We start from the raw sequence: 9,853 nt of genomic DNA on the forward strand, positions 1-9,853 counted from the left end.
TCTGCACTTGGGAACCACTGCCTCAGTTCCTTAGAACTCAAAGCAACAACTGAGGAGGACGAGGAAAGGACTGCAGCATTTGACAGGTGAGCAAACTGAGTCAAGGAGAGGGGAAGTAACTTGTGATGTCTCTTGGAACTCTAAGTATCTGTTCTATTATCACCATCATTTTCTTCATCAGAACCCTTAATGGAGTGTTTCCTAAGTGTCAGACACTGTCCTAAGCCCCTTACAAGTATCATCTCATCCTATCCTCACAGTAGCCCTGTGACTGATGGTACTGTTAACCCCACTGGGATAATGAGTAACATGTAGATTAGAAAGGTAAAGTAGCTTGTCCAAGGTCACAAAGCTGGGACGTGGCAGAGTCAGGATTCAAACCCAAGTTTAGACAACTCCAAAGCTGCTGCATTTTACAGCTTATCTCTTCCCAAGATCATCAGCTGGGAAGAGGGAAAGTTGGCTCCCAATCCCAAGCTTTCTGACTCCTGGCCCACTGCTCTTCCCCAACACGAAAGGTCTAAGGAACCTGCAGAAAGCAGAGGTCTCTACCTCTCACTGCGGTTCTCATCTGTCCCCATACACTGTCACTTGGCTCCATTGCCTTTGATAGTGAGAACCCGGGATTGGGAGTCAGAAGCCGAGTGAAGAGTCCAGAGTAATTGCCCCTGACATTGGCTGTCAGGTTTCGTTATCAGCAGTGAAGCAAGGGCTCTTGCCTCTTCTTCCCAGGGAGCATTCAGCCAGGCAAGGCAAAGAAGCTCTTAGCTTACTGCTACTCTTCCCCGATTAAGACTCTAGCAGATTCTGGGGGAGGTGGAGCTCTCCAGTGCTACTCAATGGGATCTGTTTTGTGACCCAGATGAGGAGTCAAAACTGCATCCATGTGCTCTGGATGGATGGGAAGCTCCTAACTGGTAAGTAAAGAATGACATATGGAGAATAAGGTATTCGTAATCTTCTAGTGAACCGAATACTAGTTAGACGCAGCATCTCCCTGAGAGCCAAGCAGTGCAAGTCTCTGCCCCTCGCCCTGCACCAGGTACCTGCATGCGGGCCTCCCGCGGCCCCAGGGTGAGGGGCCACAGGCCGAGGAGTGCCCAGCAGGAGCTCACTCGCCCCCTTCCAGACCATGCTCTGGGCACTTGGGACCAGAGAATCCATGTTCAAACAGCCTGGAGCCACCTCCAGGGCCAGAATTGACCTCTTACCCAAACTGCAGAGGGCAGGGTGTGAGAAGAGGAGCCTTGTCTTAACGTCTGTCTGCAGCTTGAGCATTATACTCCTTACCGCCCGCCTCACCACCCAGAGTCAGGGGCTCACACCATCCTACTCCCAGCCCTTCCCTACCAGTGCCAGCAGGAGAATGGAGATTTAGCCTCTAACTAGATTTAACAGAATGGAGTTTGACCTTAGGGTCCCTAGGCTCAGTGGAGGGTAGTGGCGGTGACACATGGGCTGGAAACAAGAGGATTCAGTGAAATGTATGCAATGACCTTTGAGATCCTACCCCTTTCTGCAGCCAGGCATATGCCGTCCAGGAAGGAGCCAGGCTCTGCTTGTCTGGAGAAATTGACCAGAGGCCAAGAACAGACCTCGAGAAACTAGCATCTGGAAGTCCTTCAACGAAGGGGCTGGCTTGTCCTCTGATCATCCACGCTACAGCCACATTCCCCAGGCAATCAGCTAGTGTTATAATCGCTCACCTGAAAACTCCCTCGACTCTTTCACCCTCCTCCCTTCGTTGCACTCACAACCACACACCTCTATGTCACATTTGCGGTCCTCCAAAGTTCTTCTGGAAAGCTTGCTACCCTCCTCAGCAAGAGGACAACTGTGTGCTTTGTCCTTTTCCTCAAACACCATCCCTTTCACCCAACGACCTTGTCTCATTTGTTTTCAATAGAAGCCACAAGAGAGAAACACCTTCATCTCACCACAACCCTCCAAAGCCAGAGCCATGCCTGCATCTGTGCCAGCTTCTTCCCTCCACTGTGATGGACAAGGCACCCTTCTTCCTGCCCGAGGCCCTCTTCTTCTCACCGCCTCTCACCCACTCTCAGACTTTGCTCCTACAATGGTCTCCTCTCTCAGTTCATCCTTAACTCTCCCTGTCTGCTCAGTCATCCCTTCAACAAGCAGTCTTCCACCTTTAAATGCCATTCATTTCCTTTTCCATCCCTGCCCAGCTACTGCCCCGTTTCTGTTCCTCTTTATAGCAAGTCTTACTGAAAACGCTGGCCCTTCTCACCAAACCCCTTTTCTCCCCGTCCACTCACTCTTTGAAACTTACTCATTTAAAGTCTCTTTCGGGTTACTCTCTCATCGGTTATGGCCGCTGATTTTCCAAAATTGAGGTTCATTTTGTTATGTTGTTGTCTTGATTGTTTTAACTACAACCCTATCTTCAGCAGGGGTTGTAGTCTGGGAATGTTCCACGTGCCTTGGTTTATGAAGAGGTTTCTCCAGGGTGGTTCTGTACTCGCCTCTGCTAGGGCCATTGGGTGTCACTGGCTCTGAACTGGTTTTGATATTAATTTCTTGGTCTTGGGTTTCTGCAAGTCATGGACACGGGTGTGCTATGGCTTCTCCAGCCCATTTCAGGGACAGAGAACTCTTCATTTACTTCGTCCTCCATTCACATACCAGTAAATAGAGTCCGGGAGAGAAGGTTGTTCCTTTAAGGTTTGACAGTAACAGGAGTGACACTTAGAGCATGGGATTTGTGCTGAAAAATTCTGAGTTGCACTGTTCCATTCTTCCAGGAAAATATAGTGGAAGAGTGGAAAGAATAAAACCAAATATATCAGATGTTACACTAAATATAGTTTTAATTAAGCTAATTTTATGATTAAAAAGAAATAATGATTTAATTTCTGACTACCGTCTTTCTTCCTCTCTCCCCCTCCCTTCCTGCCCTGCTTTGTTCCTTCCTTCTATTTTCCCTTTTCTTCTCTTTTCTTCTTTCTCTGTCTTTTCCCTTCCTCGGGTGTAGTGGTAAACTATCCTGATTGATATTATTTTTCTCTGACAAACCCTCTGCTTTTCTAGAAGCTTGAGGGCATATTTATAATTCATGTAAATCAGTTTCTTTAATCATTTGACTTTTTCCTACATTTCCTTCCTCCCTTCCTTCCCTTCTTTTATTTTTTAATGCAGAATAACCCCAAAAGAAAGGAACAACAAGCCAAGTAATCAATTTATTTATTTATTTTAAGATGGGGAAAAAAAAGCACTGATTATGACACCCTCCTGTGTCCCTCTTCACACGCCCCATTAGCACGGGGGTTGCTGGGGGGCTTTATCTCCTTGGTTTCCAGCACAGTACACACTTTGGCTACATTTTAAGGGGTTCAGGGTGGGAATGCCCTGAGTTTGCTTAAAGGTGAATTTCCCATAATCCGTTTGGGAATGAAACATCTCTGCCCCTCAGCGCCTACGTTTAGACCTCCCTAAGCTGTACTCCTCTGCTTAGGGTCAGAGCACATTAAATTGCTGGGGATCCGGCTACATTCCCCATCTCCACATGCTGCTTGAACAAGGCTCCATTGCCTCCAGCCACACTGCCCCGCCCCCATTTAATTTATTAATTTATTTCTCTTCAGGAAATAACCCCTGACTCCCTCTTCATCAGTGCGTTGTGGCCTTTTCCCCAGGGATGAAGTAGAAGGAGTCCTGATAAAAGGAGGAAAGGGACAGAGAATTCTTGACTCCTTTAAAGCCTTTCCTGAAAGGTTACGAGAAGGCAGGGTCTTCCTTGAAGAGTTGCATTATGGAAACTGCAGTGGGAATTTCCCTCCCAGCAGGTGTAAGGCTCCCAAAGACACATCCCTAAGTGTGTGGATGTCGCCACCTCCCAAGTCACAGGCAGAGTACTACCTTTTTTAAACCAAAGGTTATGGATATGACCTGTACGCCTAACTATCCCACCTTCTGGTTTTATCTTTGGGAGCTCTGACGCCCGAGAGGGAACCTGACTGCAGAGTTAGGCAGTGACTCAGAGGCACAGCTTCTCCAGACACCTCTCCCCTGTCTAATTTGCATTACTCCCAGATTCCTAACCTGAGACCACCCAGAACATCTTGTTGTCCCCCCATATCTCACAGAATGTGTGGAAACAAAATGTGTTTTAAATGCTTGGTTTGCACGTGCACCTGCATGCCTCCATCCACTACAGAAAGTCTTTTTAGGATGGGGTAGGAGGATGGATTACAAAATCAAACAAGCAATTAGCAGGTATTACAGCTCCCCAGAGTTTGGTAATCCTTAATTGATGTGTCCTGTGATGAAAGAGAAGAATGTAGGAAACCAAAACTTCTGTGGGTGGGGACTAGGGATGAAATCATGTTTCACTAGATACCATTTTAAGGAATGTATTTCAAAAACTTGGTTTACAAACAGATTAAATTGAGTAGTTATTTACATTACCCATCTTACCTAAGAATGCCTTTAAAAATCGACATGGCCTAGTGCTGGGAGCCTGGGCCAGGCTTCCACTTACCAGCTAGTTACATAACCTCTGTAAGCCCTGCTTTCCTCATTAACAAAATAAAGCTCCCTCATACGGTCAAAGCCAGGACATTGGATTGTAACTCAGCAATGGTGAGGGTCCTGGTCACTTTTGGTGAGCTAAGGTCATAGGCCAGACAGAGACAGGCTCCCTCACAAGGAAGACAGCTCAGACTGTGCAGTCCTGAAAGGTTCGGGCAGTCTTGGGTGATCCCTGTCCAGGCAACACAAAGGGGACCCACAGAGGAGATAGGAGGCTGGACCAAGCTTCCACTCTCCCCCTGCAGGATCGATCACAAAGGGCAGATTAACAGCCATCACTGTGGGGTATCCCTGACAAATGTTGCGCCTGCTTGAATCTCCCTGCATGGGGAACTCACCACCTCCCAAAGCAGCCTGCACCATGATTCTTGCTTTCAGTGACTTGAAACATGCTACCTTCTCCCCCCACCCCCCGGGGCTCTGAAGGAGTAAGCCTGGCCCTCATTCACACTTAGGATGGCCATTCAGATATTTGAAGGCAGTTCCCATGCTTCCCCTTTGTCTTCTCTGTTCCAGGATCCCTCTTCCTCCAGCTGCTTCTGATGTAACCTCATTTCAAGCATGAACGAAACAGGAGCTGGGTGTTCCCCCACCTGGCACATTTAGGAATCTGGTGAAACTGCCGTTATTAATAACCATCCATCTCGAGTGAGTGATAATGACGTCATTGTCAGGAAGAAGGGGTCTCTGCTGAGGTGTTCCTGTCTACAGGTCCTGCATCCCCAGTCAAGGGTCGCAGCTGTAGGATGCAGTGAGTGTCAGGAGGGCCTGTGTTCTGACAGATTATCCCCACACATTCCAGACAGGAAGTGAAGTAGGAACTAGAAAGATCTTGCGTTTCTATCCCTTCCTTCTTTCTTTTCTTCCTCCCTCCTTCCCTCCGTCCACTATAGTCTCTCTGAACTCCCCCAGCTCCTTTCTGAGGCCCGGCCAGGCTCCCTGTCCTTGCTTCCTCAGACAAGCCCTGGGCCTTCATCTTGTTTTCCTCTCCTCTCGACAGCTGCCTTGCCACTGTATCCCTGGGATTCCCTCCTCCTCCAGCCTGGCTCCTGCCACCACCATTTTTACCCACCCATCTCCATGCAAACACACAGACTCTGAGACCTAAAGGACGTAACTGCTCAGCATGTCAGAAAACCATCGACATGGGAAGAATATACTCAATAATTCGGTACCATCTTTGTATGTGACAGATCATAACTAGACTTATCATGGTGATCATTTTGAGATGTATAGGAATATCGGGTCATTATGTTGTAAAAAAAAAAAAAAAATGCCAGGAAGATCCCACAGTCCTAGGAACCTCTGTTCCCAGAAGCCCTTCTGAGACAGAAAACGGTAACTGCATTGGGCTTCCATCCTCTTATTCCGGCGGTGGGAGGGGGGGTAGAATCCTCCCTGATTACTCAAGCAGTCAGGGTTAGAGGCAGGAAAATGGCAACCTGGGGCCTGGGAACAACTGTATTGCAGTGTGGCTAGCCAGTGTCAGGGCTTGTATCTGTGGCCATGAGAAGCAGGGGGTGGGATGGAAGGAGGGACTCAAATGACCTCAGTAGCACCAATGTACCTTGAGCCAGTGGCCCTAACTCGCTAGGAAATTCAGCCTCACACAGACCTGGCTCAAGTTTACGTATTTTCTATGCCATTGTACAGTGTGTGTGTGGTGTGTGTGAGATGGGTGGGAGGTGGGAGGAGGGTGGGGGGGGGGAGTGGAGGGCGGTCTGGGGGGAGGGGAGAGGGTGGTGTGTTGGGAAGGGTGGGGGGTTATCAAGACATAGACATGGCTCCTTCCCACTGTTCCTCACAGATAGGAGGGACAGTGTCTCCATGAAAATCCGCACACAAGTTAAAAAAAGAAAATCCATTATCCCACGATCGCATATCATCCATGTGCTTACTATTTTTGCCTGGAGTTAAGAAGCTTTTTGGCTTAAAGAGAGCAGTTTGTGTATTTAAAAAAAACCAAAAAAATAAAACGCTTTGAATAAATTTTTTAAAATATACTGAATTTGGATTAAAAATTTTTTTTGCAATATGCCTTAACATGTGTTAGCAGAAACAAGAATTGGTGTTGGAAGGTTGAAAATATTAGAGTGCCTGCTTGGCTGGGCATTCTTTTACAGCTCTTATAAGCTAGGAAATAAAACTGCAAGTTGAAATTTAGTCACTGCTTCTGCCATATGCTTCTTGAGCAAATTGGGAATGTGGGTGAGCGCTGGAAAAACACCTCTTCCTGTTATCTTCCTAGAAGCCATTTACTGTTGAAAGAAAAAGTGAGCCTCCTGGAGCATAAACTCCATAATGCAATGACGAACTTCCTTCCCTTTAACCATATGTCAGAAGTACTCGCATTCCAGAATTCGAAAATGACCTGTGATATGTCCTAAACAACAGCAGATGCATCCGCGAAACATGCATGAGCCAGGCCCTGTGTCCACGGAGGGCTTCTTTCCAGCACGTGGGAGCGCGTCACAGAGAGCGGCCAGACAGTCCCACAGGGAGATCTTAGCGAACACGCCTGCCCAGGGTGGGCATATATGTGCCTGCCCTGCGCTGAGCAGGGCACGATTAGGCACATGTATGTAACATACATGTATATGTATTGATGTCAATGTTTTATGCTTTTGCCTGTGTGCATGAATGAATTTATACAACCCATGTGCATTAAGAACCTACCATATGTTATTACCAAGCACTTCAGGCAAACTTTGAGTCCCTGCTTTCAAGGCATTCCCAGTCTACTTAACAGTTGATAAAAATCGTTCTGGGGTCAAGGAGTGGGCAAAAGAGCGTGGGAGTCATCTGCCTCAAGGCAGTGCCTGGCAGTTCCTGCTGGAGCGGTGGGGGGAAGACACGCAGGGGAGCACGAGAAAGCAGGGCTGGAGGTGGGCCCCGGGGGAGGAGGGAAGCAGCAGTGTCTGCCCACCTGTCAGTGCACCTTGTGGGGCACACACAGGTGCTGGGTTCCGTGGAGGCAGGTGATGCCCCAGGTGGGGGAGCACCCCTCTTCCTAGGGCTCATGTCTCCCCTGGGCCCTCAGCTTCCTCGGAACCACCCTCTGTGAACTTAACTCTCCCCTCTCATGCAGGGAGTTGTCAACTTGCCCTCCTGGTCTCCTTAGCACAGGACAGACTACCTCAAATCTGTCTGATCGTGCCCTCTGCTTCCATTCAGAGCCATGTTTCTTAACCGAGTCGCCACCTCTGGTGGTCTTCACTCCCCCTCCCCCACCCTCCCTGAGTCTGGTCCGATCTGGCCCTGCAATCCCCCTCCCTAAGTCTGCCCTGGCCTAGGTCAGCCCCTGCACACACTCCAGCCCTCACACTGCCCGGCCCTCTGGAGCACCTGATGGCTGCTCCCGGGGCCTCTTTCCTAGGACCCACACTCCTTGGGCTGGTGAGATAATGCTGCTCTCCCCTGAGGCCTCCTCCTTGGAGGCCAGGCCGACTCTGGGCCCGCCGTCTTCCCTGGGCCCCGTGTACACCACGGGCCTGTCCACTTACCGTCTGTCCAGGCCATCTCTGCTCCATCGTCACACCTCCACAGCCGCGTTCCCCAACCCCGGCTACTCAGCACAAGGGGCACCTGGGAACTTTTTTTTTTTTTTTTTTTTTTTTTGCGGTACGCGGGCCTCTCACTGTTGTGGCCTCTCCCGTTGCGGAGCACAGGCTCCGGACGCGCAGGCTCAGCGGCCATGGCTCATGGGCCCAGCCGCTCCGCGGCACGTGGGATCTTCCCAGACCGGGGCACGAACCCGCGTCCCCTGCGTCGGCAGGCGGACTCTCAACCACTGCGCCGCCAGGGAAGCCCGGGAACTTTTAAAATATACTGAGAGGGGCTTCCCTGGTGGTGCAGTGGTTGAGAATCTGCCTGCTAATGCAGGGGACACGGGTTCGAGCCCTGGTCTGGGAGGATCCCACATGCCACGGAGTGACTAGGCCTGTGAGCCACAACTACTGAGCCTGCGCGTCTGGAGCCTGTGCTCCGCAACAGGAGAGGCCGCGATAGTGAGAGGCCCGCGCACCGCGATGAAGAGTGGCCCCCGCTTGCCACAACTAGAGAAAGCCCTCACACAGAAACGAAGACCCAACACAACAAAAGTAAATAAATTAATTAATAAACTCCTACCCCCAACATCTTCTTTAAAAAAAATAAAAAATAAAAATAAAATAAAATAAAATATACTGAGGGCAGGGCCCATTCTGCAGTAATTGAATCATAATTTCTGGAAATGGGGCCCAGATACCAGTAGCTTTTCTTTTAAGCTTCCCAGTTGGTTTCGGTGAGAGTGAGGGTTGAGACACCCTGCTCTACAGGCTTTATCAACTCCCTACCTCCTTCCAAACTTGTACACCCAAGCCTGGATTTCTCCCCTGAGCTCCCAGTTATATATCTGATTTCCTGCTTATTGTGGCTACTTGTGCTCCTTACCACGGGGGATTCAAAACAAGTCTGCCCTTTTCCTCTACCTGCTCCCTCCTCCATGGCTCCCACTCCCTGAAAGGCATCAACCTGCCCCCAGTCACCCAAGGCTGACCCTGGGCTGACCTCAGATTCTTCTTTTCTCCTGTCCCCACACATCCAATGAGTCACTAAGCCCTGTAACTAATCTGTAGTCTATCTTTTCATTACCTTTAAGTACTTCTAAAATTGGATCCTGCTTTTCATCTTTTCTGACCCCGCCTACCTCTGTCCAGGCCCCTATCCTGTCTCACCGGCTCTATTTTAACAACCTCCATCCGGCCTCCTTCTCCCCAGCCTCGCCCCCTCCTGTCCTCCAAAGCACAGCCAGCACAGGGATGCTTCTGAAACCCACACGTGATCACGCTGCCCTCTGCTAAAAGCCTCCAGTGACGGCCGCCGCCCTCCTGGCAGCCCCTGTGCCTCCTGTCTGACCCTGCTGGCGGTCCAGCCTCGCGGCCCCTGCCTTCCACCTGCACCCACTCTGACCTGCCTTCCCTTCCCACACGCTCCCTGCTCCCCCGCACCGCCTGCCTGGCCCAGGCTGCTCCCTCTGTCTGAACCCCTCTTCTTCTATTTCCTACTCAGCCTTCGGACACCCACAGGGATGACCTCCTTCCTGAAGCCTCTCATGACGTCTCCCACCACCCTGGGCCCACCATGCACTGTGGATTGTGTCCTGTCACTGTCACCTCCCCGGGGCAAGGATGACATCATTTATCTCTGAGCCTAGCACAGGGAGGGCCCGGCCTGGGTGCTCAGGAAATGTTTGTCAAATGAATAAATGAATGAATGAGTGAATCGTGAGGAGTCTGACTCCAGGGGAGGTGGGTGTGGCCAC

The sequence above is a fragment of the Mesoplodon mirus genome, assembly GCF_964341445.2.
Source record: "Mesoplodon mirus genome assembly, chromosome: 6".
NCBI lineage: Eukaryota > Metazoa > Chordata > Mammalia > Artiodactyla > Ziphiidae > Mesoplodon > Mesoplodon mirus.